The sequence below is a fragment of the Rana temporaria genome, chromosome 2 (genome assembly GCF_905171775.1).
Source record: "Rana temporaria chromosome 2, aRanTem1.1, whole genome shotgun sequence".
In the NCBI taxonomy this organism is placed as follows: domain Eukaryota; kingdom Metazoa; phylum Chordata; class Amphibia; order Anura; family Ranidae; genus Rana; species Rana temporaria.
Genome location: NC_053490.1, coordinates 462,366 through 488,659, shown reverse-complemented (window position 1 = coordinate 488,659; position 26,294 = coordinate 462,366).

Below are 26,294 nucleotides of genomic sequence, written 5' to 3'. Positions count from 1 at the left end.
CATCATCTCAGTTCAGATACCCACCCACATACGTGAGTATATGGAGCCAGCGGCACGCTGAGCCCCAAAGGAAAAGCCTGCATCCCCTCCCTATTCCCCCAGAGGACACAGGACGCAAGGTATTTTCTTTTCTCTTATACTTATTAAAAAAAAAGTGATGAGAAAAAATGCTTAAAACTATGCAGTAAAAGACCCGGAAGGAGAGTAAGCTGAAATCTCTGTGGACATTAAGCGCTGTGAAATAATGATAAGAGGGATATATTAGGCTGATTCATAAAGCTTTTCCTTTCGCTTGGTATCCCACATTTTGCCTGTCTTTTCTCAGTACGAGGGAACACGTTTTTATGGGTGTGAAATACGGTCATTGATTGTATTGAGGAAAAAAGCCCTGTAAGATTTAACCGTGCACTGAACTCTTTACAATATTTGACCAGGAGGACCCAATAAACTGGGGGAGCGGAAACTTATGGACAAACAGGTGCATGTCTAGAGTGACCTTGACTAGAGGGGCTGACGGGGACCCTTTAACGGACAAACCGAACCTACAACTGTTACTGGTCAAACAGGACAAAATACATCAAAGAAGCGGAAAAAATCAGTAAACAGTAAACAGGCAATATTACAATCTTGCTTAAATATTTGATCCCAAAACCTGTATTTAGAAGGGCCTACCCTTCCGCTTCTCTCCTGCACCCCCTCCTTTTTTTTTTCTGGGGGGTACCCCTGAGAACACGATCTGGATCTCCCTCCCTCCCCCCCTCGAAAATCTCATACTACCTCAGGCCTCTTAAATTACTCCCCTAGCAGACCTAGATAAAAATACTCTTTGAAGTACACTGGGTGACATTTTTAAAAACCAAGGTTAAAACACCTGAAAAGGGAAGGAAAATTATGGGGGAAAAGAAGGGGGTAGTCTAAAAGAGAATAATAAAAATCTTGAAAATCGATCTGAAAATTTGTCACACAAATCCAGGATCACAAATTGAAAATAAACTCAAACATTTAAAAGGGGAAGGAACAAGAAAAAGAGAATATTCTTTTTTCTTTTTTTTTTGGTTTGTTTTACCTAGACACCTTCCACCCATCCCCGCCCTGCGGGCTTTACGTGTTATTACATCAATACCAAGCCCTGGTTTCCCTTTTTTTTGGAAACGAAGGGTCAAGCTGGGGAAGAGAATTAGGAGGAAAGAATCCAACATGAGTAGAATGATAAGTAGATCAACAAAAGGGGGTCCCCCCACTACCCCAAGAAATATAACAGCTACAAGCTCAATAAGGCCCTTCGTGACCAGCGGAGAAAGCCCGCAGGCTCTCGGAGCTCAGGGGACAACAAAGCAACAACAAGGTAACAAAACAAAAAAGAATGAAGATAAGAAGCCCCAGAGCGTAACCTCCGGAGAAACTTCCCTGGAATCAAGAGAGGAGGTGTCATTGAGTTGCGGTCTGGAAAGTAGTAGAATAGACGCACAATCCCCCTCAAAGGGAGAAATGGCAGAGATGTTGCTAAAGCTGGAAAACGCGATAAAGGGGGAAATACAGAACTTGCGGACAGATCTGGGTCACATGCTCGTCAGGATAGAATCAGCAGAGGAGCATATTAAGAAACAAGCCCAAGAATCAAATTTTCTAAAAATTCAGATCGATCAGATTCAATCACAACAGAGGCTTATCTTTTATAAATTAGAAGACCAGGAAAACAGAAACCGGAGACAAAATCTGAGGATAAAATCAATACCAGAGAAGAGGGGGGAGGACCTCAGGGTATTAATGCAGACGATATTTAACCCTGTACTGAAGAGAACAGCAGACAACCCTATCATGATTGAAAGGGTACATCGTGTGGGAAATCCGAAAAGAAGGCCATCCGAGCAAACAAGAGATGTTATAATAAGGTTTCGATTTTATGAAGATAAAGAAGAAATATGGAAAAAGCTGAGGGGACAACCCCCGATAGTTTTTGAAGGGGCGGAAATCCGGATCTTTACGGATGTGGCCCCAGAAACCTTGGCGAGGAGATGGTTGTTAAAACCACTCCTAAAACAGATGATTGATCTTAATATTAAATACAACTGGGGATTCCCTGCGTGTTTAATCGGGACGAGAGAGGGAAGATCAGCGATCTTGAGATTCCCCGAGGACTTAAGCGAATTTTGCAGGAAATTGGACATTCCGATCCCTGACTTGCCGGGATGGGTGTAGGGGGGGGGGCAGGGAGAGAGAGAGAGGGGTTCTCCCTTTTCGAACTCCCCCTACCCTCTCCCTCTCTGTTCACCTGGCCCCGACTTAAGATACAACATGCCTTCCTGGGGCCCTCTTTGAGGATGTACCTCCTCTTTGGTTTCTGAGGGGGACACCGGGTGGATACGGGGAGGATGATTGCTACTAGTCCTTCACCCCCTCTTTTGAAAGGAAGGGGGGGGGTAGAAGAAGAAATCCTAAACCTCACCCAGAGCAAACTGAACCAAGAAAGGGAAATTGGTTCAGAGGTCTTTAAAAGGCCAATTGGGAGGGTGGGAGGGGGGGAGGGAGGGAGGAGAGGGGGGGATGGGACGAGACCAAAAGGGGGGGTGGGAGGAGGGGGGGAAAGGGGGGAGGGGGGAGGGGTGAAGAGGGAGGTGGGATCAAGGGGGGAGGGAAGATGCCCTGTCTCACCTGGACAACTAGATGAGAGCGTAAACCATAGAAAGGAAAATTGTAGACCTAGATCGAGGAATAAAGAACAAAAAAATGAAGATGCTAGTAATTAAATGCCTGTCATACAATGTTAAGGGACTAAATAGCCCCAATAAGAGACATAAGGTGCTGAATGAACTGAAACATTACAGGGCAGGTATCGCATTTCTACAAGAGACACACTTGACAATAGGATCAAACGTAAGGATGTACTCGTCAGACTTTCCCACATGGTATTACGGAGATACTATCTCCAAGAGGGCTAGAGGGGTCGCAATTGGGGTAGCCAAGGGTACTAGATTCGTGCTTACAGATAGACTAACTGACCCAGAAGGGAGGTTCCTCTTTTTGAGAGGAAAACTGGAGGAGGAAGACTACACTCTTGTAAACGTATATGCTCCCAACATCTCCCCAATGAAATTCATATTGGGTATTTTAGGGAAATTAAAAGATTTCAGCAGGGGAAAGATAATACTAGGAGGAGACCTAAATTTCTGTATGGACCCGAAAGTGGATAAATCACACCGGACATCAGAAACCCAAGACACACAATTAAGAAAGGTCAAAGCTAGCTTATACAGAAGTCAGTTAGTGGATACATGGAGGATTTTTAATCCTAATCACCGAGACTATACTTTTTACTCCCAAGTGCATGGTAGCTATTCTCGGATCGACCACTTCTTAGTGGACCATAGAATGTTGGAGGGGGTGGTCGAGACGAGAATAGAGCCCATGACGATCTCCGACCACGCGCCCATTAGTATATCTATAAAAATCTCGGGCAATCTAAGGCCTTATCAAAGCTGGAGACTAAATGAGGAACTATTGATTGAGGAGAAAAGTGTAACAAGGGTCAAAAAAGAATTAGAAGAATATTTTAAGATCAATGAAACTGAGGGAATCTCGGCGGCTACCATATGGGATGCCCACAAGGCAGTAATAAGAGGGGTCCTGATCTCCGAAGGAGCAAGGAGAAAAAAGGAAGCGATTAGTAAAAAAGTTAAATTAATTGACGAGATCTTCAGCCTAGAACAAACTCATAAAAAAGATAGTAAGCAACGAGATGTATACCTAAACCTTGTTAACAAACGAAATAAACTTAAAGATCTTATGGATCAGGAAACAAGAAAAGAATTCAACTTAATAGCAAGGGAAAGATATAGGTGGGGAAATAAAACAAGCAAACATCTGGCTCGGTTGGTGAAAAAAAAAAAATCAAGGAACTATATCGACAAAATTAAAAATGAAAAAGGAGAGGTCGCTCATACAACAAAAGAAATTGCCGAAACATTTAGATCATATTATGAAAAATTATATTCAGTAGAACAAAAGATTTGGCAGATAGGAGAGAAAGAAAATAAGATCACAACCTTTTTAAAAGAAGCAAGACTCCCAAAAATTAGTCAAATCGATGCAGAGGGGATGGATAGGCCAATCACGGAGGATGAAATTAAGTCAGCAATAACAAACTCTGCCTCAGGTAAAAGCCCAGGCCCAGATGGCTTTACAGTAATGTACTACAAAAAATATAAAGAGATACTATTACCAAGGCTGTGTAAGTACTTCAACGGCCTTGGGAAGGAGTACAAATTAAGCAAAGAGGCCTCAGAAGCAACTATCACTGTCATCCCGAAAGAAGGCAAAGATCTGAAAGGATGCTCGGGTTACCGGCCAATATCCCTGCTAAACACGGATGTAAAACTGTTCGCAAGGATATTGGCCGGGAGAGTTAAGCAGGAAATGAAAAAATTGGTGCATCCTGACCAGACGGGGTTCATCCAGGGGCGTGAGGGGAGAGACAACGGGGTTAGAACACTGTTGATTATCCGGAAAATGAGGACAATGGGGTCCCCAGGTCTGCTCCTGTCAATAGACGCAGAAAAAGCGTTTGACAGGGTAGACTGGGGACTCATGCTCTCTACTTTAAAGGAAATGGGGTTTGGCCAGGAGATGATGAACTGGGTGGCCGCCCTCTATCAGTCCCCTATGGCCAAAATTAAAATAAACGGCAGCCTCTCGCAAGCATTTCAAATGAAAAATGGAACGCGGCAGGGGTGTCCATTGTCACCACTGCTGTTTGTGCTGTCAATGGAACCCCTGCTAGCCAAGATACGCAACAGCCAAAAAATAAAAGGAATCAAAATAGGAGAGGAGGAACATAAACTTGCAGCTTTTGCAGACGACGTCCTCTTCTATCTAACCGAACCCAAAACATCAATTCCAAACCTATTAAGCCTCTGCTATGAATATGGAGAATTCTCAAATTTCAAACTAAATATTACCAAAACGAAGATCATGAGTATTAACGTTAGTAAGATAGAAGAAAAATCCCTGAAAAAAAACTATCCTTTCGACTGGGTCAGTGAACTTAAATACCTGGGGATATGGTTAGCCAAATCAATTAAAAAAACCTATGCGATAAATTATATCCCACTGCTAAACGAAATTAAGAAAGAGACAAAAAGAGTGGAAAACAGAGCAATATCATGGATAGGACAAATTAATTATTGCAAAATGGTTATTATGCCAAAGGTCCTATATAAATTCCAGATCCCCATAGCCCTCCCGAGAACTCTACTCTCAGCCCTTAACAAATTAATTATGAACTTCATATGGAAGAACAAGAAACATAGGATAGCTTCTCAAACATTAATGCAACAAAAAAAAAAGGGAGGACTCGCTGTTCCGGATGTTAAGAGATACTACGATGCGGTTATATTGACAAGGGTGGTGGAGTGGGCCAGAGTTAATAAAGAAAAAAGGTGGGTAAGTTTAGAAAATGAAATATCACAGGTAAGATTAGATAAGATAATTTGGAACCCCCCCAAATTTAGGACACTAGATATAAACCTACACGAGATAACAAAAAAGGCACTGAAAACATGGGATATAGTATATAAAAAAATGGAGAAAGAATATAACTCACCTCTCATAGCACTGAAAAATAACGACTTTTTTGCACCGGGTAAGACACAAGTGGGGGGGCATTGGATTAAAAAAGACACTGCACAATTAAGAGATATAATGAGCGAGGGTCACATTAGAACACTGCAGGAGTTAAAACTCAATAAAAATTTAATGGAAATCAATGAGTGGAGGTATCAGCAGCTAAACCATTTTATCCAAGGTCTCCCCCACCCTCTGAGGTCAGGAGACCAGTTGTCAGATCTGGAAAAAATCTGTACCACGGAAAGACCTAAAGGTACTGTTTCAAAACTTTATAGGACCCTACTGAAGATGGGGGAGCCGGGTATACCCCCATTCATTGAAAAATGGGAAAGGGAATTGGGCACACAGCGGGATAGGAACACAATAGAGAGAATGTTGGCTCTGACCCACTCCTCCGCGGTGGACAGCCGCACGGCTGAAATGTGTTTTAAATGCATAGCCGGTTGGTATATGACACCAGATAAATTAAAACAATTTAAAGAGGGGCAGACAGGGGACTGCTGGAGGGGTTGTAGTACACCTGGAAATATGGCACACCTTTGGTGGGGATGCCCTAAGATAAAAGAGTATTGGGAAAAAATACTGGGTTGCGTGGAGGAGATCACAAAGGAAAAGATAAAGATGGACCCATGGGTTGTCCTATTTCACGGGGGAGAAGAAGGCATAAAAAAGTATAGGGAATCACTGAAACCGCACCTCCTGAACGCCGCCAAGAGATTAATCCCTAGAAGGTGGCAAGATCCAGACCCCCCTTTGATTTGGGAATGGATTGACGCGGTCGAAGAAACATACAAAATGGAAGAACTGAAAGAGGGTTTAGAGGGAAATAATATTTTATTAAGCACAAAATGGGATAACTGGAGGATCTTCAAGAAAACTTGGAGTTACGCAGAAAAGCTAAGGGAAGAATTCTAAATGCTCCCCTAGAAGAATATCAGAAAAATCTATGGGTCTGAAGAAAATATCTAAGGTGAGACAGGGGAGGGGGGAGGGGTAGGGGTAAGGGGGGGTAAAAATTAGAAATGGTCAATTTTCTGTTTTCCTTTTTTTTTTTGTTTGTTTGTTTTTTCTCTCGGTATTTTTAATTGCTCTATGCAAATGGAGGTACATATGGGTTTATATGGGTTTATATGTATACGTGGATGATATAATAGCATATGTATAACATACAAAAAAAAAAAAAGAAAGAAAAAAAAAAAAAAAAAAAAGAGAGAGAAGAGGGAAAGAGAAAAAAAAGAGAAGAGAAAGGTGAAACCAGAACAATAAGGAAACAAAATGAATAAATAAAGAAAAAACCCATATAAAGATAAGCGACACTAATGATGCAAAACCAATATAGAGATGCAATGGGCTGGCACGGAGAACATGAGCATACAACCGCACTCTATGGCCGAGTACTCACGACCAAACATGTTCGCTCGAAATGTCCGACGGGCTGTTTCCGGCGTACAAGGCTGTTTTTTCATTTGGCCCGCTGGCTTGTACACACCAGCGGACGATATTTCCCTGCGGACCTGAACGCGTGCACGTAATCCACGTTTGACGTCACTATAAAGGGAAAGGCCAAAGTCAATGGCGACACCCTCTGTTCCGCTTTTGCTAGTTACGGCTTTGCTCGTGTTAGTGAAGGTTTGGTTAGAGCTGATTCGCGCTTCTCGGTCTCCAGGCTTTAGCAGGTAGTATTTTCTCGTTCAGTGCGTGTGCTTGTGGGTACGTAGTTGGCATTTGGGTACAGGCGTGCAGTTCGTTCTGCTTTGCAGATTCGTACTGTGCGTTCGTATCTGTGTGTCGTGCGTTCTTTGCAGGTACCGCTGGATTTGATTGTGCTTTCTGTTGGAGTGTGTTCTTGACTGACCAGCCGGCCGGTTTGAAGCCATGATGGAGCAGCAGCGTAAATTTTCGCGAGTTGGTGCTGTTTATGGGATGGCTGCTGGATATGTTCATTATTCCAGTACTTTGGCCAGAAACAGGGGGCGGAGGCGTTTCTGGACCAAGAATTGGTTGCGCCAGCGTGACCAGTTCTCTCATATGCCTCTGCTTAGGGAAATCCAGGAGAATAATCCTAATGACTATAGGAATTTTCTCCGCATGACGGACCCCGTATTCAACAGTCTGCTGGAACTTCTGTCCCCCTATATCACGAGGCAGGACACTGTGATGCGCCAAGCCATCACGGCCGAGCAGAGGCTTATTGCCACGTTGCGGTACCTGGCGACTGGGAGGAGCCTGCAGGACCTCAAGTTCTCGACAGGCATCTCTCCGCAGGCGCTTGGGGTCATCATACCGGACACGTGTGCTGCCATCATTAAAGTTATGCACGAGGAGTATATGAAGGTAAGTTTCCTCATTTTAACCTCACAATGTGTCTTTAATAATGTGGCAAACTAACTTTTTATTTTATTTCCCAGATATGCTGTGTGTTTAACTAACGTTCCCTTTTCTCCCTATGCATGTTGATATCAGCTTTTACATGTTCTTTTTATTTTGGCCTACCTGCATATTTTGATTTAACCCAATATTAACCTGTCCAGCATGCTATCTTCGGGCCAACCCCCACCTTGCCACTTTTTTTTTTTTTTTTTTGTTTTCTAAAAACTGTTTAAACCCCCCCCCCCCTTCAAAGTGTTTTTGTCCCCATCAGAGGGCTGTGGAGTCTCTTATTAATTAAGTGGGCCTATATATTTGTGGCCCGAAATTCTCCCTTCATAATTTGTAAATGCTATTTTAAAAATGTAAAGTTGCACAAGGATGCTTGTAGGATTATGTTTGCAATGTTTATGTGCCAAAGTACTAAATCTCTTTTTTTGTTTGTCCCCACAGCTACCCTCCACACCACAGGAATGGCAGTCTGTGGCTTCCCAATTTGCCGAGCGGTGGGATTTTCCTAACTGCGGTGGAGCAATAGATGGGAAACACGTCCGCATTGTGCCCCCACCCCACTCGGGGTCCTACTATTATAATTACAAGGGTTATCATAGTATCGTGTTGATGGCGGTGGTGTCGGCACAGTATGAGTTTCTATATGTGGACGTGGGGAAGAACGGCCGGATGTCAGATGGGGGAGTGTTCGCACGGACTGATTTCTATGATGGTCTCCAAACTGGTGGTCTGGCATTGCCACCAGATGAAGATAATGTGGAAGGACTTCCGTTTGTGTTCCTAGCGGACGAGGCTTTCGGCCTTGGACCTCACCTAATGCGGCCTTTTCCCCAGAGGACCCTCACCTCAGAGAGGAGTGTGTTCAATTTTCGGTTGTCCAGGGCTCGGAGGGTAGTCGAGAATGCCTTTGGGATCCTCAGCAACCGGTTCCGCCTGTTCCTGACATCGATACATTTGGCGGAATATAAATTGAACACCATTATATTTGCCTGCTGCATTTTGCACAATTTTCTACGCAGGCACTCCCAGACGTACCTAGCCTTCATGGGCTCTGAGGCAGGACTACCCTCAGAGAACATTCCTGGCCTGGACACTGGTCGCGCTGGCTTGGCCCCCCAATCTGCTCGTGAGGTACGCGACAAATATGTTGAGTACTTCATGGGTCGGGGGGCCATTGCTATGCCAGATCATATTTCTTTCTAATTCGGCCCCCAAAGAAAGGAATATTCTCACAACTAATAAATAATTAGACCATTGGACTTTATCCAGTTGTTTGTCATTACTGCTTTTTCTCTATTTTTCTGTCTTCCAGGTTCTCTCCAAAAATAGTGCACTTCTAGTGCCAGATTTACTTACTCAGATGTATTAACTAACCACATTTGCACATTATTCACTCATCTACTAACTGGGTATTCAGTCTAGAAATAAGAAGCCACTCATTTTTCTGCTTTTGATGTCACAATAAAAATTTTTTATTTTAGTCATTTTGTAACAAGAAATGTTTATTTTTTGGCTGAAAACATTTCCTGCAAATTTTTGGTACAAAATATTGGCTTTGAATTATTAATTTTTTTGTCTTTATTGACAGTGATTAGCAATAATACTGATCGAAACACAATGTAAGAATAATTTCACTGAAACTATACGCAAGAATTTTTGGGCTTGTCTCCTATATATCTATCTCTAGAGATAGATATAGATATATATATATATATATATATATATATATATATATATATATATATATATATATATATATATATATATATACACACTTCTAAACATAATTTTTTTAGACTTTGGTTCAAAATTAAAGTTCTTATTTAGTTTGGTTTTCAATAACCCAGACTAATTTATGTTGAAATTTTTTAGGGTATTTTTTATTTTTTTAAATTTTTTTGGTATTTGTTTCGAAGACATTTATTTACATTTAGAAATGTTTGGGTATTGTTTTTATACAAAACATTTTTTGGCTTTGTATTTGTTTGTGTATAATTTTTTCACCAAGATTTTAACACAACAAAAATTTTTTGTTTTTTTTAAAGAAAATTCGTTAACTTATTTCTTTAGGTGAGATTTCTTGTTCGTTTTGTGATCTGAAACTGTAAACATTTACAAACCAAAAAAGATCAACACCAAACAAAAATTAAAAAAAAGAACAGCAGTCAGTCATGGATGGTGTGCTTTCACACTGGAACACGCCAAAATTTCTAAATGCACACATTCAGTGCAAACTCGCCAAATGTCATTGGTTAAACAGACAAATGGCCACATGTGCTATCTGACATCATGGGTGATCAATGTCTGTGTTTTGTGGGAGCAAACCCTTCCTCTCAACTACTTGAGGATCGAGGAGGGGTTTGTACCCACAAAGCACAGACAATAGATAGTCTGTGATGGCAGATAGCACATATTGGCACACTGTGTGTGCATTTAGAAATTTTGGCGTATTATAACGTACAAAAATTAAACAGGGTTTTGTGGGCGGGGGATGGGCGGGGGATGGGCTTCTGTGGTTCAGTCTTTGACACGGCCCATCATGTCAATGATATTTTTGTAATTCTGTTCGATGACTAGCATCCTTTGGCGCATGTTGTCCATTTCCGTGCTACACTCTGAAATGACATTTCGCACATTCTGCTCCATGACTAGCATCCTTTCCCGCATATTGTCCATTTCCGTGCTGCACTCCATTACTTGCTGTACAATTATAGAAGCACTTGCACGTGAAAAATGTGCTACACCATCTTCATCCCCTAAAAAGAAACAAATTGGCATTCAAAATATGTAAATAGTTTCCAGCCTATCTGCATATGTTTGGCCCTATTAATATAGGGGTGACACTGACCTGATGGCCTGATAATTTCCACATCCCCAATTTCTTCATCTTCTATCACTCCTCCTTCTTCCACCACCTCCCCATCATCTTCTATCACTCCTCCTTCTTCCACCACCTCCCCATCATCTTCGACTCCTCCTTCATCCATCAATCCACCTTCTTTCAATTCGCCAAATTGTTCTTCCGCCACTTGCCCTTCATCTGCTATAAATTCTAAGTCCAAAATTACTTCTTCCTCCTCTCTTCCTTCCTCCTTTCTTCCATCCTCTTCTCCTTCCACATCCTCTTCTCCTTCCACATCCTCTTCTCCTTCCACATCCTCTTCTCCTTCCACATCCTCTTCTCCTTCCACATCCTCTTCTCCTTCCACATCCTCCTCTCTTCCTTCCCCAGCCTCCTCCTGCTCAACATGTGGAGGTGTTTGATTTTGTGGGTGTCTGGCCCTCTCTGCCTCCTCCAATTGCTGGCGTCTTCTTTCCCCTATAAGAAATAAGTAAAAACAAAAGGTATACTCATCAGCACACAGATATTGGATATCATAAATCGCACACATTGCATAGACGATACATTTATGATGATTTTTGTTTGTTTATTCTTTCAGCAATCCTCCATTTTTGGCGTAGTTCGAGGCCAAGCTCTGATCCTGCCCCTTTTTTGCAAAGAAGTGACACACATGGATGTCCCCCCAAAACATTAATTCTCGTCGACCCTCCAAATAAATATACTTTGATTATTGAGACACAGGTGCTTTGCATTTCCAGATGTTAAAACATCAGCTTTATTTTCATTTTGGAGAATGAATCTTGTTTGCCTGTCACATGCACTCAATTTAATTTCTGTGATTTTGCTATTCAACAATGTTGGAAAACCAAGTTTGGGGCCAGTCAGCCATGTCCAGGTGTGTTGTTCCTGGAGTAACGTCACATTTTAGCAAAACAATGTCATATTACGCGTGTTTACTATTTAAATAAATTTGGTAAGGGTTGTTATTTGACATAAACACAATACAGTATCTACACGTGTTCAAAAGTACAAGCAGGCCAAGGAGGCAGATGTGAAAAACTACATGTCAACACATTATTGCAGACATTCCCCCCCCCCCTTAAATAATATGGACTTACTTTTCCGCAGAATTTTGAGTATCTTCTTCATGTGATGTGGCTCCCTCAATTTTAAATCGGACCAACGCTTCCGGAGTTGCTCCTTTGACCTGGTGACACCAAACATTCTCCTCATTCTCCTTGCCACCTTGTCCATTATGTGTGACTTTCTACGGTTCGGTGTTTTGTAGGGCCCACATTCACCATCATAATCCTTCCTCCTCATGATGTAAACCAACTCCACCATTTCTTCAAACGCCATATTAGTGGCTTTATATCTTTTAGGCCTGGATCGGGACGGTCCTGCCTCTGTCCCTTCACTTGCGCCATGAGAGCTCCGTGCCCGCTCGTGTGACATCGCCATCTTTCCTTCCCACAGAGATTAGGGGCGTGGAAACGAGGAAATGTCCCGTCAGGGGCGGAGATGAGGGCGGGGATTCTTGCATATGCGGAGTGTCGCGAATGCCAACAACGTATTGACGTAGGTTACGCGGAGAATATTCGCGCGATTCCAGAACCTACACAGTTAACGCCATATTTACTTTTTAAATTGATTAGGGGCATGGCAAAGGTGACGAGGGCGGCGTTTCATACATACGCGGAGTGGATAAAAGGCGCTTGACGTGATTACGTAGGTTACGTGTTAATTCAGCGAGCGTAACAAACGAGGATTTTGAGAGAGGCAGGTAAGAAATTTAAACATTGGATCAGCAGCGGGCTCTAAAATGTAGAGCCATGGGATGGGGGTTTGGTCTGTTGGTTGCACAGTTTTATTAAGCTATTATGTCTCTTGGATACCAGAATGTGATTTTCGTACCCAAATGCTTTTGTAGACATCACAAAATAGAGAGGTCAAAAATGCTGTGACTCATTATCAATTATGTAGGGTGTATTCAGATCAGGCCAAGTATTGTTCAGTGTTGGTTGGACAGAGGTCATTAGGAAGTTTCTTTCATGTAATCAATGCTGAGGGGCAGGATATCTACACATGCAATAGTGCCTTGATGAATGCTGTCATTTGTAATAATTGTGTATGGTTGTACATTTCTATTATTTCCTGCAATGTAACCAAAGGGGCGGCATGTATCAAAAAAATGTTAGCTAAAACCAACCAATGGGGCCGAGCTGGCCAGCATTTTCTAAACAAGAGACACTGTGTTTGTATTTATATATAGGTACTACTTTTTAAACAACATATTCTATCAATGTAAATGCTGAGGCTTTTTTTAATTGTGTTTTTGGTTTCTTTTTATTTTTTCAATCTAGAATAAACAAAAAAAAAAACATAATTTCCCAATGGATCTCCTGCAGACCCAAGAGATTATCCAGCACTTGCTGGATAAATTTAGGGAAATGCCCATCCTGTGGGATTCAAAGCAGCCCACCTACCACAACAAGGACGTACGAGCGGCAGCACTTGAACAGCTAGCAGCATACATGAGGACATGGGTGCCAGAATGCAGTGCCAACATGGTGAAGGATAAACTTGCCAACCTCAGGGGCACATATAGGAGAGCGTACAAAGCTCACCAAAAGCAGCTAAGATCTGGAGCAGCAGCAAGACCACCAAAGGAACCCAAGCTGTGGTATTACAGCCAGATGTCATTTTTGCGGGATCAACTGGAAGGCAGGCCATCAATGTCAAGTCTGAATCCCAACCTTCCCTCCATGCTACCTTCCAGCGGGACTTCCCCAGATCACCACAGCCCTGCAGAGTCAGATGAAGAGGGCCTGGCTGACAGAGAGGCAGATCTGCGCCTCTACGATGATGAGGTATAGTAGTTTCATAACTATTTATGTAATAATATTAATTATTGTTTGATTCTTGACTTGATATTGGTTAATAAAATACAAGCTGGGAAGCAAAAATCAAAAGTCGTGGGCAAACAAATAGGTGTCAGGGATGACAACTGCAGGGGTCAGAGGGTGAGTCTGTTTTCAAGTTTAAATTCAAGGCAAAAAATAAGATTCAAGCATGAAAATGTGAGTGATTATATTCCTAAATATATTACAACATATCCCTTTTTTTTACACAGGAAGAAGAGACCAGCCAGGAGGTGGCAGATCCTCTCCTCACTGTCAGCCAGGACGAAGGGGTCAGTGGCAGCCAGGAGGAGGCCGGGCCCAGTGGCGTTCAGCAGCTCCCCAGGACAAGCACCACCAGCCAGGCTCCTCCCCTTTATATTAGGCCACCAGGCCGTAAGAAGAAATTGGGGGCAGTGGAGGAAGCCAGCCTCAAAATGATTCAGGAGGCGAGTGCCATCATGAGGGCCCCCCTCAACCCCACTGAGGCCTACAGTGCCTCCGTGGCACATGATCTCAATAAAGGCACGGAGGAGCAGAGGCAATTGGCCAAGGGCATCATCAACCAGGCCCTTTGGTGGATGCAGAGGGAGCTGCTGACCCCAGACACTGGGCTATGTGACCCGGCCCGGCTTGCTGAACATCATACTCCTGCTGCCACATCATCCCCACCTGCAAGGGCCCAGGGAAGACCCGCTGTAAGGCAGCCTGGAAGGAAGGTTGCAAGGAAGAGGAGACGTTGATGCCCTGCCTTCCATTTGATCCCCCACAAATGGCATCTTGTTTGGACTATCACAGCTTGGGTTCCTTTGGTGTTATGTGTTGCTGCTTCAGATTTTATTTTGTGTGCCTCCTGAGGTTGGCTAATTTATCCTTCACCATGTTTGAAATGCAAGTTTGCATGTATGTTGCTAGCTGTTCAAGTGCTGCCATTCTGGTTTTGTTCCTTTTTATCATTTGCTCAAATAAAAGCCTTTTTGTTGATTTGAAAAACGTGCCTATTGTTTGTAATACTGTGGGTATTATTTTAGGCATCAAACATTACAAACAAATAAAATGTTTAATCTAAAATATTCACTAACTCATGGGGGGGGGGGGGCATTTGGTGTGCCAACATGGTAGACAATTTAAACAACCTTCAAAATAATCCAGTTAAATATACAAACAAAAGCAAAATCAAAACTATTTCCTATTAAAATATTCTAAATGGTGACATAACTATAAACACCTAAATAAAGTGGGAAAGATAACCATTAAACATTAAAAGCAAAAAATTTGACATGTGGAGGACCACTAAAAATATGATACGTCGGGCCAATAAAAGTTTGCAAAAATCTTACTACATCACAGCTAACAAATGTCACTTTTCAGTATGGAACAACTCAGTTGAAATAACATGAGCTAAATAACTGATTATTTATAGCAAGAGAAGAATGAATAAAACGACGGCATCAAGCGTTGTTTATTGTGTGGTTTGCTTCAGTGTTCTATTGCTAGAATTAATCTTTCTATTGACGAATGTGCCATATCCCAAACAAACGTGAGTTTTACCTGAACGAGCGCTCCCGTGGCCTCATTTAGTCTGAGCATGCGCGGGGTTTTTGTACGTTGGTTTTGTGTACTCACCACCAAACATGTCCGTTCGGACAGGATTTGAGCGGACGGTTTTAAAACAAGTTTGCAAATAAATGTCTGCTGAAAAACGGCCCGGCGGGCAAATGTACGGTGAAATTCTAACAACGCTTGATGCCGTCGTTTTATTCATTCTTCTCTTGCTATAAATAATCAGTTATTTAGCTCATGTTATTTCAACTGAGTTGTTCCATACTGAAAAGTGACATTTGTTAGCTGTGATGTAGTAAGATTTTTGCAAACTTTTATTGGCCCGACGTATCATATTTTTAGTGGTCCTCCACATGTCAAATTTTTTGCTTTTAATGTTTAATGGTTATCTTTCCCACTTTATTTAGGTGTTTATAGTTATGTCACCATTTAGAATATTTTAATAGGAAATAGTTTTGATTTTGCTTTTGTTTGTATATTTAACTGGATTATTTTGAAGGTTGTTTAAATTGTCTACCATGTTGGCACACCAAATGCCCCCCCCCCCCCATGAGTTAGTGAATATTTTAGATTAAACATTTTATTTGTTTGTAATGTTTGATGCCTAAAATAATACCCACAGTATTACAAACAATAGGCACGTTTTTCAAATCAACAAAAAGGCTTTTATTTGAGCAAATGATAAAAAGGAACAAAACCAGAATGGCAGCACTTGAACAGCTAGCAACATACATGCAAACTTGCATTTCAAACATGGTGAAGGATAAACTAGCCAACCTCAGGAGGCACACAAAATAAAATCTGAAGCAGCAGCACATAACACCAAAGGAACCCAAGCTGTGATAGTCCAAACAAGATGCCATTTGTGGGGGATCAAATGGAAGGCAGGGCATCAACGTCTCCTCTTCCTTGCAACCTTCCTTCCAGGCTGCCTTACAGCGGGTCTTCCCTGGGCCCTTGCAGGTGGGGATGATGTGGCAGCAGGAGTATGATGTTCAGCAAGCCGGGCCGGGTCACATAGCCCAGTGTCTGGGGTCAGCAGCTCCCTCTGCATCCACCAAAGGGCCTGGTTGATGATGCCCTTGGCCAATTGCCTCTGCTCCTCCGTGCCTTTATTGAGATCATGTGCCACGGAGGCACTGTAGGCCTCAGTGGGGTTGAGGGGGGCCCTCATGATGGCACTCGCCTCCTGAATCATTTTGAGGCTGGCTTCCTCCACTGCCCCCAATTTCTTCTTACGGCCTGGTGGCCTAATATAAAGGGGAGGAGCCTGGCTGGTGGTGCTTGTCCTGGGGAGCTGCTGAACGCCACTGGGCCCGGCCTCCTCCTGGCTGCCACTGACCCCTTCGTCCTGGCTGACAGTGAGGAGAGGATCTGCCACCTCCTGGCTGGTCTCTTCTTCCTGTGTAAAAAAAAGGGATATGTTGTAATATATTTAGGAATATAATCACTCACATTTTCATGCTTGAATCTTATTTTTTGCCTTGAATTTAAACTTGAAAACAGACTCACCCTCTGACCCCTGCAGTTGTCATCCCTGACACCTATTTGTTTGCCCACGACTTTTGATTTTTGCTTCCCAGCTTGTATTTTATTAACCAATATCAAGTCAAGAATCAAACAATAATTAATATTATTACATAAATAGTTATGAAACTACTATACCTCATCATCGTAGAGGCGCAGATCTGCCTCTCTGTCAGCCAGGCCCTCTTCATCTGACTCTGCAGGGCTGTGGTGATCTGGGGAAGTCCCGCTGGAAGGTAGCATGGAGGGAAGGTTGGGATTCAGACTTGACATTGATGGCCTGCCTTCCAGTTGATCCCGCAAAAATGACATCTGGCTGTAATACCACAGCTTGGGTTCCTTTGGTGGTCTTGCTGCTGCTCCAGATCTTAGCTGCTTTTGGTGAGCTTTGTACGCTCTCCTATATGTGCCCCTGAGGTTGGCAAGTTTATCCTTCACCATGTTGGCACTGCATTCTGGCACCCATGTCCTCATGTATGCTGCTAGCTGTTCAAGTGCTGCCGCTCGTACGTCCTTGTTGTGGTAGGTGGGCTGCTTTGAATCCCACAGGATGGGCATTTCCCTAAATTTATCCAGCAAGTGCTGGATAATCTCTTGGGTCTGCAGGAGATCCATTGGGAAATTATGTTTTTTTTTTTTGTTTATTCTAGATTGAAAAAATAAAAAGAAACCAAAAACACAATTAAAAAAAGCCTCAGCATTTACATTGATAGAATATGTTGTTTAAAAAGTAGTACCTATATATAAATACAAACACAGTGTCTCTTGTTTAGAAAATGCTGGCCAGCTCGGCCCCATTGGTTGGTTTTAGCTAACATTTTTTTGATACATGCCGCCCCTTTGGTTACATTGCAGGAAATAATAGAAATGTACAACCATACACAATTATTACAAATGACAGCATTCATCAAGGCACTATTGCATGTGTAGATATCCTGCCCCTCAGCATTGATTACATGAAAGAAACTTCCTAATGACCTCTGTCCAACCAACACTGAACAATACTTGGCCTGATCTGAATACACCCTACATAATTGATAATGAGTCACAGCATTTTTGACCTCTCTATTTTGTGATGTCTACAAAAGCATTTGGGTACGAAAATCACATTCTGGTATCCAAGAGACATAATAGCTTAATAAAACTGTGCAACCAACAGACCAAACCCCCATCCCATGGCTCTACATTTTAGAGCCCGCTGCTGATCCAATGTTTAAATTTCTTACCTGCCTCTCTCAAAATCCTCGTTTGTTACGCTCGCTGAATTAACACGTAACCTACGTAATCACGTCAAGCGCCTTTTATCCACTCCGCGTATGTATGAAACGCCGCCCTCGTCACCTTTGCCATGCCCCTAATCAATTTAAAAAGTAAATATGGCGTTAACTGTGTAGGTTCTGGAATCGCGCGAATATTCTCCGCGTAACCTACGTCAATACGTTGTTGGCATTCGCGACACTCCGCATATGCAAGAATCCCCGCCCTCATCTCCGCCCCTGACGGGACATTTCCTCGTTTCCACGCCCCTAATCTCTGTGGGAAGGAAAGATGGCGATGTCACACGAGCGGGCACGGAGCTCTCATGGCGCAAGTGAAGGGACAGAGGCAGGACCGTCCCGATCCAGGCCTAAAAGATATAAAGCCACTAATATGGCGTTTGAAGAAATGGTGGAGTTGGTTTACATCATGAGGAGGAAGGATTATGATGGTGAATGTGGGCCCTACAAAACACCGAACCGTAGAAAGTCACACATAATGGACAAGGTGGCAAGGAGAATGAGGAGAATGTTTGGTGTCACCAGGTCAAAGGAGCAACTCCGGAAGCGTTGGTCCGATTTAAAATTGAGGGAGCCACATCACATGAAGAAGATACTCAAAATTCTGCGGAAAAGTAAGTCCATATTATTTAAGGGGGGGGGGGAATGTCTGCAATAATGTGTTGACATGTAGTTTTTCACATCTGCCTCCTTGGCCTGCTTGTACTTTTGAACACGTGTAGATACTGTATTGTGTTTATGTCAAATAACAACCCTTACCAAATTTATTTAAATAGTAAACACGCGTAATATGACATTGTTTTGCTAAAATGTGACGTTACTCCAGGAACAACACACCTGGACATGGCTGACTGGCCCCAAACTTGGTTTTCCAACATTGTTGAATAGCAAAATCACAGAAATTAAATTGAGTGCATGTGACAGGCAAACAAGATTCATTCTCCAAAATGAAAATAAAGCTGATGTTTTAACATCTGGAAATGCAAAGCACCTGTGTCTCAATAATCAAAGTATATTTATTTGGAGGGTCGACGAGAATTAATGTTTTGGGGGGACATCCATGTGTGTCACTTCTTTGCAAAAAAGGGGCAGGATCAGAGCTTGGCCTCGAACTACGCCAAAAATGGAGGATTGCTGAAAGAATAAACAAACAAAAATCATCATAAATGTATCGTCTATGCAATGTGTGCGATTTATGATATCCAATATCTGTGTGCTGATGAGTATACCTTTTGTTTTTACTTATTTCTTATAGGGGAAAGAAGACGCCAGCAATTGGAGGAGGCAGAGAGGGCCAGACACCCACAAAATCAAACACCTCCACATGTTGAGCAGGAGGAGGCTGGGGAAGGAAGAGAGGAGGATGTGGAAGGAGAAGAGGATGTGGAAGGAGAAGAGGATGTGGAAGGAGAAGAGGATGTGGAAGGAGAAGAGGATGTGGAAGGAGAAGAGGATGTGGAAGGAGAAGAGGATGTGGAAGGAGAAGAGGAAGGAAGAAAGGAGGAAGGAAGAGAGGAGGAAGAAGTAATTTTGGACTTAGAATTTATAGCAGATGAAGGGCAAGTGGCGGAAGAACAATTTGGCGAATTGAAAGAAGGTGGATTGATGGATGAAGGAGGAGTCGAAGATGATGGGGAGGTGGTGGAAGAAGGAGGAGTGATAGAAGATGATGGGGAGGTGGTGGAAGAAGGAGGAGTGATAGAAGATGAAGAAATTGGGGATGTGGAAATTATCAGGCCATCAGGTCAGTGTCACCCCTATATTAATAGGGCCAAACATATGCAGATAGGCTGGAAACTATTTACATATTTTGAATGCCAATTTGTTTCTTTTTAGGGGATGAAGATGGTGTAGCACATTTTTCACGTGCAAGTGCTTCTATAATTGTACAGCAAGTAATGGAGTGCAGCACGGAAATGGACAATATGCGGGAAAGGATGCTAGTCATGGAGCAGAATGTGCGAAATGTCATTTCAGAGTGTAGCACGGAAATGGACAACATGCGCCAAAGGATGCTAGTCATCGAACAGAATTACAAAAATATCATTGACATGATGGGCCGTGTCAAAGACTGAACCACAGAAGCCCATCCCCCGCCCATCCCCCGCCCACAAAACCCTTTTTAATTTTTGTACGTTATAATACGCCAAAATTTCTAAATGCACACACAGTGTGCCAATATGTGCTATCTGCCATCACAGACTATCTATTGTCTGTGCTTTGTGGGTACAAACCCCTCCTCGATCCTCAAGTAGTTGAGAGGAAGGGTTTGCTCCCACAAAACACAGACATTGATCACCCATGATGTCAGATAGCACATGTGGCCATTTGTCTGTTTAACCAATGACATTTGGCGAGTTTGCACTGAATGTGTGCATTTAGAAATTTTGGCGTGTTCCAGTGTGAAAGCACACCATCCATGACTGACTGCTGTTCTTTTTTTTAATTTTTGTTTGGTGTTGATCTTTTTTGGTTTGTAAATGTTTACAGTTTCAGATCACAAAACGAACAAGAAATCTCACCTAAAGAAATAAGTTAACGAATTTTCTTTAAAAAAAACAAAAAATTTTTGTTGTGTTAAAATCTTGGTGAAAAAATTATACACAAACAAATACAAAGCCAAAAAATGTTTTGTATAAAAACAATACCCAAACATTTCTAAATGTAAATAAATGTCTTCGAAACAAATACCAAAAAAATTTAAAAAAATAAAAAATACCCTAAAAAATTTCAACATAAATTAGTCTGGGTTATTGAAAACCAAACTAAATAAGAACTTTAATTTTGAACCAAAGTCTAAAAAAATTATGTTTAGAAGTGTGTATATATATATATATATATATATATATATATATATATATATATATATATATATATATATATCTCTAGAGATAGATATATAGGAGACAAGCCCAAAAATTCTTGCGTATAGTTTCAGTGAAATTATTCTTACATTGTGTTTCGATCAGTATTATTGCTAATCACTGTCAATAAAGACAAAAAAATTAATAATTCAAAGCCAATATTTTGTACCAAAAATTTGCAGGAAATGTTTTCAGCCAAAAAATAAACATTTCTTGTTACAAAATGACTAAAATAAAATTTTTTTATTGTGACATCAAAAGCAGAAAAATGAGTGGCTTCTTATTTCTAGACTGAATACCCAGTTAGTAGATGAGTGAATAATGTGCAAATGTGGTTAGTTAATACATCTGAGTAAGTAAATCTGGCACTAGAAGTGCACTATTTTTGGAGAGAACCTGGAAGACAGAAAAATAGAGAAAAAGCAGTAATGACAAACAACTGGATAAAGTCCAATGGTCTAATTATTTATTAGTTGTGAGAATATTCCTTTCTTTGGGGGCCGAATTAGAAAGAAATATGATCTGGCATAGCAATGGCCCCCCGACCCATGAAGTACTCAACATATTTGTCGCGTACCTCACGAGCAGATTGGGGGGCCAAGCCAGCGCGACCAGTGTCCAGGCCAGGAATGTTCTCTGAGGGTAGTCCTGCCTCAGAGCCCATGGAGGCTAGGTACGTCTGGGAGTGCCTGCGTAGAAAATTGTGCAAAATGCAGCAGGCAAATATAATGGTGTTCAATTTATATTCCGCCAAATGTATCGATGTCAGGAACAGGCGGAACCGGTTGCTGAGGATCCCAAAGGCATTCTCGACTACCCTCCGAGCCCTGGACAACCGAAAATTGAACACACTCCTCTCTGAGGTGAGGGTCCTCTGGGGAAAAGGCCGCATTAGGTGAGGTCCAAGGCCGAAAGCCTCGTCCGCTAGGAACACAAACGGAAGTCCTTCCACATTATCTTCATCTGGTGGCAATGCCAGACCACCAGTTTGGAGACCATCATAGAAATCAGTCCGTGCGAACACTCCCCCATCTGACATCCGGCCGTTCTTCCCCACGTCCACATATAGAAACTCATACTGTGCCGACACCACCGCCATCAACACGATACTATGATAACCCTTGTAATTATAATAGTAGGACCCCGAGTGGGGTGGGGGCACAATGCGGACGTGTTTCCCATCTATTGCTCCACCGCAGTTAGGAAAATCCCACCGCTCGGCAAATTGGGAAGCCACAGACTGCCATTCCTGTGGTGTGGAGGGTAGCTGTGGGGACAAACAAAAAAAGAGATTTAGTACTTTGGCACATAAACATTGCAAACATAATCCTACAAGCATCCTTGTGCAACTTTACATTTTTAAAATAGCATTTACAAATTATGAAGGGAGAATTTCGGGCCACAAATATATAGGCCCACTTAATTAATAAGAGACTCCACAGCCCTCTGATGGGGACAAAAACACTTTGAAGGGGGGGGGGGGGGGGTTTCAAACAGTTTTTAGAAAACAAAAACAAAAAAAAAAAAAGTGGCAAGGTGGGGGTTGGCCCGAAGATAGCATGCTGGACAGGTTAATATTGGGTTAAATCAAAATATGCAGGTAGGCCAAAATAAAAAGAACATGTAAAAGCTGATATCAACATGCATAGGGAGAAAAGGGAACGTTAGTTAAACACACAGCATATCTGGGAAATAAAATAAAAAGTTAGTTTGCCACATTATTAAAGACACATTGTGAGGTTAAAATGAGGAAACTTACCTTCATATACTCCTCGTGCATAACTTTAATGATGGCAGCACACGTGTCCGGTATGATGACCCCAAGCGCCTGCGGAGAGATGCCTGTCGAGAACTTGAGGTCCTGCAGGCTCCTCCCAGTCGCCAGGTACCGCAACGTGGCAATAAGCCTCTGCTCGGCCGTGATGGCTTGGCGCATCACAGTGTCCTGCCTCGTGATATAGGGGGACAGAAGTTCCAGCAGACTGTTGAATACGGGGTCCGTCATGCGGAGAAAATTCCTATAGTCATTAGGATTATTCTCCTGGATTTCCCTAAGCAGAGGCATATGAGAGAACTGGTCACGCTGGCGCAACCAATTCTTGGTCCAGAAACGCCTCCGCCCCCTGTTTCTGGCCAAAGTACTGGAATAATGAACATATCCAGCAGCCATCCCATAAACAGCACCAACTCGCGAAAATTGACGCTGCTGCTCCATCATGGCTTCAAACCGGCCGGCTGGTCAGTCAAGAACACACTCCAACAGAAAGCACAATCAAATCCAGCGGTACCTGCAAAGAACGCACGACACACAGATAGGAACGCACAGTACGAATCTGCTAAGCAGAACGAACTGCACGCCTGTACCCGAATGCCAACTACGTACCCACAAGCACACGCACTGAACGAGAAAATACTACCTGCTAAAGCCTGGAGACCGAGAAGCGCGAATCAGCTCTAACCAAACCTTCACTAACACGAGCAAAGCCGTAACTAGCAAAAGCGGAACAGAGGGCGTCGCCATTGACTTTGGCCTTTCCCTTTATAGTGACGTCAAACGTGGATTACGTGCACGCGTTCAGGTCCGCAGGGAAATATCGTCCGCTGGTGTGTACAAGCCAGCGGGCCAAATGAAAAAACAGCCTTGTACGCCGGAAACAGCCCATCGGACATTTCGAGCGAACATGTTTGGTCGTGAGTACTCGGCCTAAGAGGTAGAGTCTGAAGTGGAAAAAAAAAAAAAAAAGAAGCCTTTCTCTGAGTAAGCAGATGCAGTACTTTAAGTGACAAGCTTCTTTTTATCTTTTATTGTGTAAGCATATGTGGGTAGCAGGGGTATTATTGTTATAATAAAGGGTTTTACACCATATGCAGTCTCCTTTTGCTTCCCTGCATGACCGCTGTGCTGCACACATCATCCAAGGAATGTCACTCACACAACACCAAGAGGAGAGCAGCTGAGGATCGGTATACAAATAGGATCTTCCCAACGCTGGCAATTATCCACTCCTTGGAGGAGAAGAGCTGAGGCTGAGTATACTCAAGGCTGACAAACGTCCGTTATCTGGTGAGTACAACACCTTAAGGGGAGCACAGTAGCATGAAGTTTACATGTCCCAACAGCTTTGGAATATGCAGGCTAAAAAAAAAAATCTCACCTGGGAGGAACAGTATGTGAACTGATATTTTGACCTATACGGATTTACATTGGATTGAGCTGTATGCTCTAAGTGACTGATATTAGTGGCAACAGACTATCTTTTGAGATCTTTAGTTATTATCAGCATTTCATTATACCTTATAGGTTATGAGCCAATCAGCTCATGAGTCAGCTCAAGTGACTTCAGCGCTATTAATGTTTTATTGATAATTTTTGATAATACATATGTGTTTTTTAGTATTTTATTTTATATAATAGCTGCTACTTACCATATTTATCGGCGTATACCGCGCACTTTTTTGCCCTGAAAATCAGGGCAAAATCGTGGGTGCGCGGTATACGCCGATACCCGCTTTCCCGCGCAGAGTTTTGAATACTGCGCCGACATATACCGAGCGCAGTACACTCGGGTATAGTCGGGCAGTCTCGGCTCCTTCCGCGCTCACGTTCTGGACGTACAGGACGTCAGCGCGGGTAGCCGAGCATTGCCGACAATACACGAGTGTACTGCGCTCTGTATATGTCGGCGCAGTATTCAAACTCGGCGCTGGAAACGAGCAGGGAGGACGCGAGGACGCCGCAGAAGGACGCCAGACCTGCCGAAGAGGACACCGGACCCGCCGAAGAGGACACCGGACCCGCCGCAGAAGGACACCCGAAGCCGCAGAAGGACACCCGAAGCCGCAGAAGGACGCCTGACCCGCCGAAGAGGACACCCGAAGCCGCAGACGAACGCCGGACCCGACGAGGCCGCCGATGGACGCCGCGCAAGACACCAAAACTGTAAGTACAAAAAAAACTTTTTTTCCACAGGATTCGGGTCAACTTTGGGGGTGCGCGGTATAGGCGGGAGCGCGTTATACCGCGATAAATACGGTACCTTCAAAAAATGCTACTTACACCATTGTGCGCTTGGATCAGGGTTGTCTTTGGATCACTTCTGAGAAAAATCTTCTCCACAGCATATTGGCACAACTAAGTTTCACCAAGGCATTGGTATTCTTAGGCCTCGTACACACGACCGAGTTTCTCGGCAAAAATTATCAAGAACTTGCTGGGAGATATTTTTTTGCCGAGGAAACCGGTCGTGTGTACATTTTCGTCGAGGAAACTGTCGAGAAACTCGACGAGCCAAAAAGAGAGCAAGTTCTCTACTTCCTCAACGGAAATGGAGAAACTTGCCTTGTCGAGTTCCTCGACAGCCTGACAAGGAACTTGACGAGGAAAACGATGTGTTTCGCCCATCGAGTTCCTCGGTCGTGCGTACGAGGCTTCATTCTGCGTACACACGATCAGAAATTCCAACAAGAAAACTGTGGATTTTTTTTCTGACAGAGTGTTCTGACGGAGTGTTGGCTCAAACTTGTGTTGCATACACACGGTCACACAAATGTTGTCTGAAATTCCGACCGTCGAGAACGTGGTGACGTACAAGACATACGACGAGCCGAGAAAATTAAGTTCTGCTTGATTCTGAGCATGCATGGAATTTTGTGCGTCGGAATTGTGTACACACAATCGGAACTTTTCCGACAACAAAACTTGTTTTATGTCACTGCGTTTTTCGAAATTTGGTCTGACAGTGTGTATGCAAGACAGCTTGAATGAAAATTCCATCAGATTTTATCCCATGGGAAAGTCCGATCGTGTGTACAGGGCATAAGTGTAGCAATAAGTTGCTAAATGTTGTACCTTCATTAAAGCGGTTGTAAACCCGCATATACAATTTTTTTTTTTTACACCTGCAAGGCAAAAGCCATACTAGCTCATTATGAATTACTTACCTCGGAACGAGGAGAAGAGAACTTACCTGGTCCACGCCGAGCTAGATGTCATCTTGATTTGGCGTGTCTTCCGGGTATCGCCGCTCCAGCGCTGTCATTGGCATATTAACATTATATTCAGCCTAGTTGTCCTAATGACAATCGGCTGTTTTTTTTCCCCCGTACATACCGTATTTCACCGCCGCTTCTGGGTATGTCTTCTGCGGGACTGGGCATTCCTATCTGATTGACAGGCTTCCGACCGTCGCATACTACGTGTCACGAGTTGCCGAAAGAAGCCGAACGTCGGTGCGGCTCTATACGGCGAGTGCGCACCGTCGTTTGGCTTCTTTCGGCAACTCGTGACGCGTAGTATGCGACGGTCGGAAGCCTGTCAATC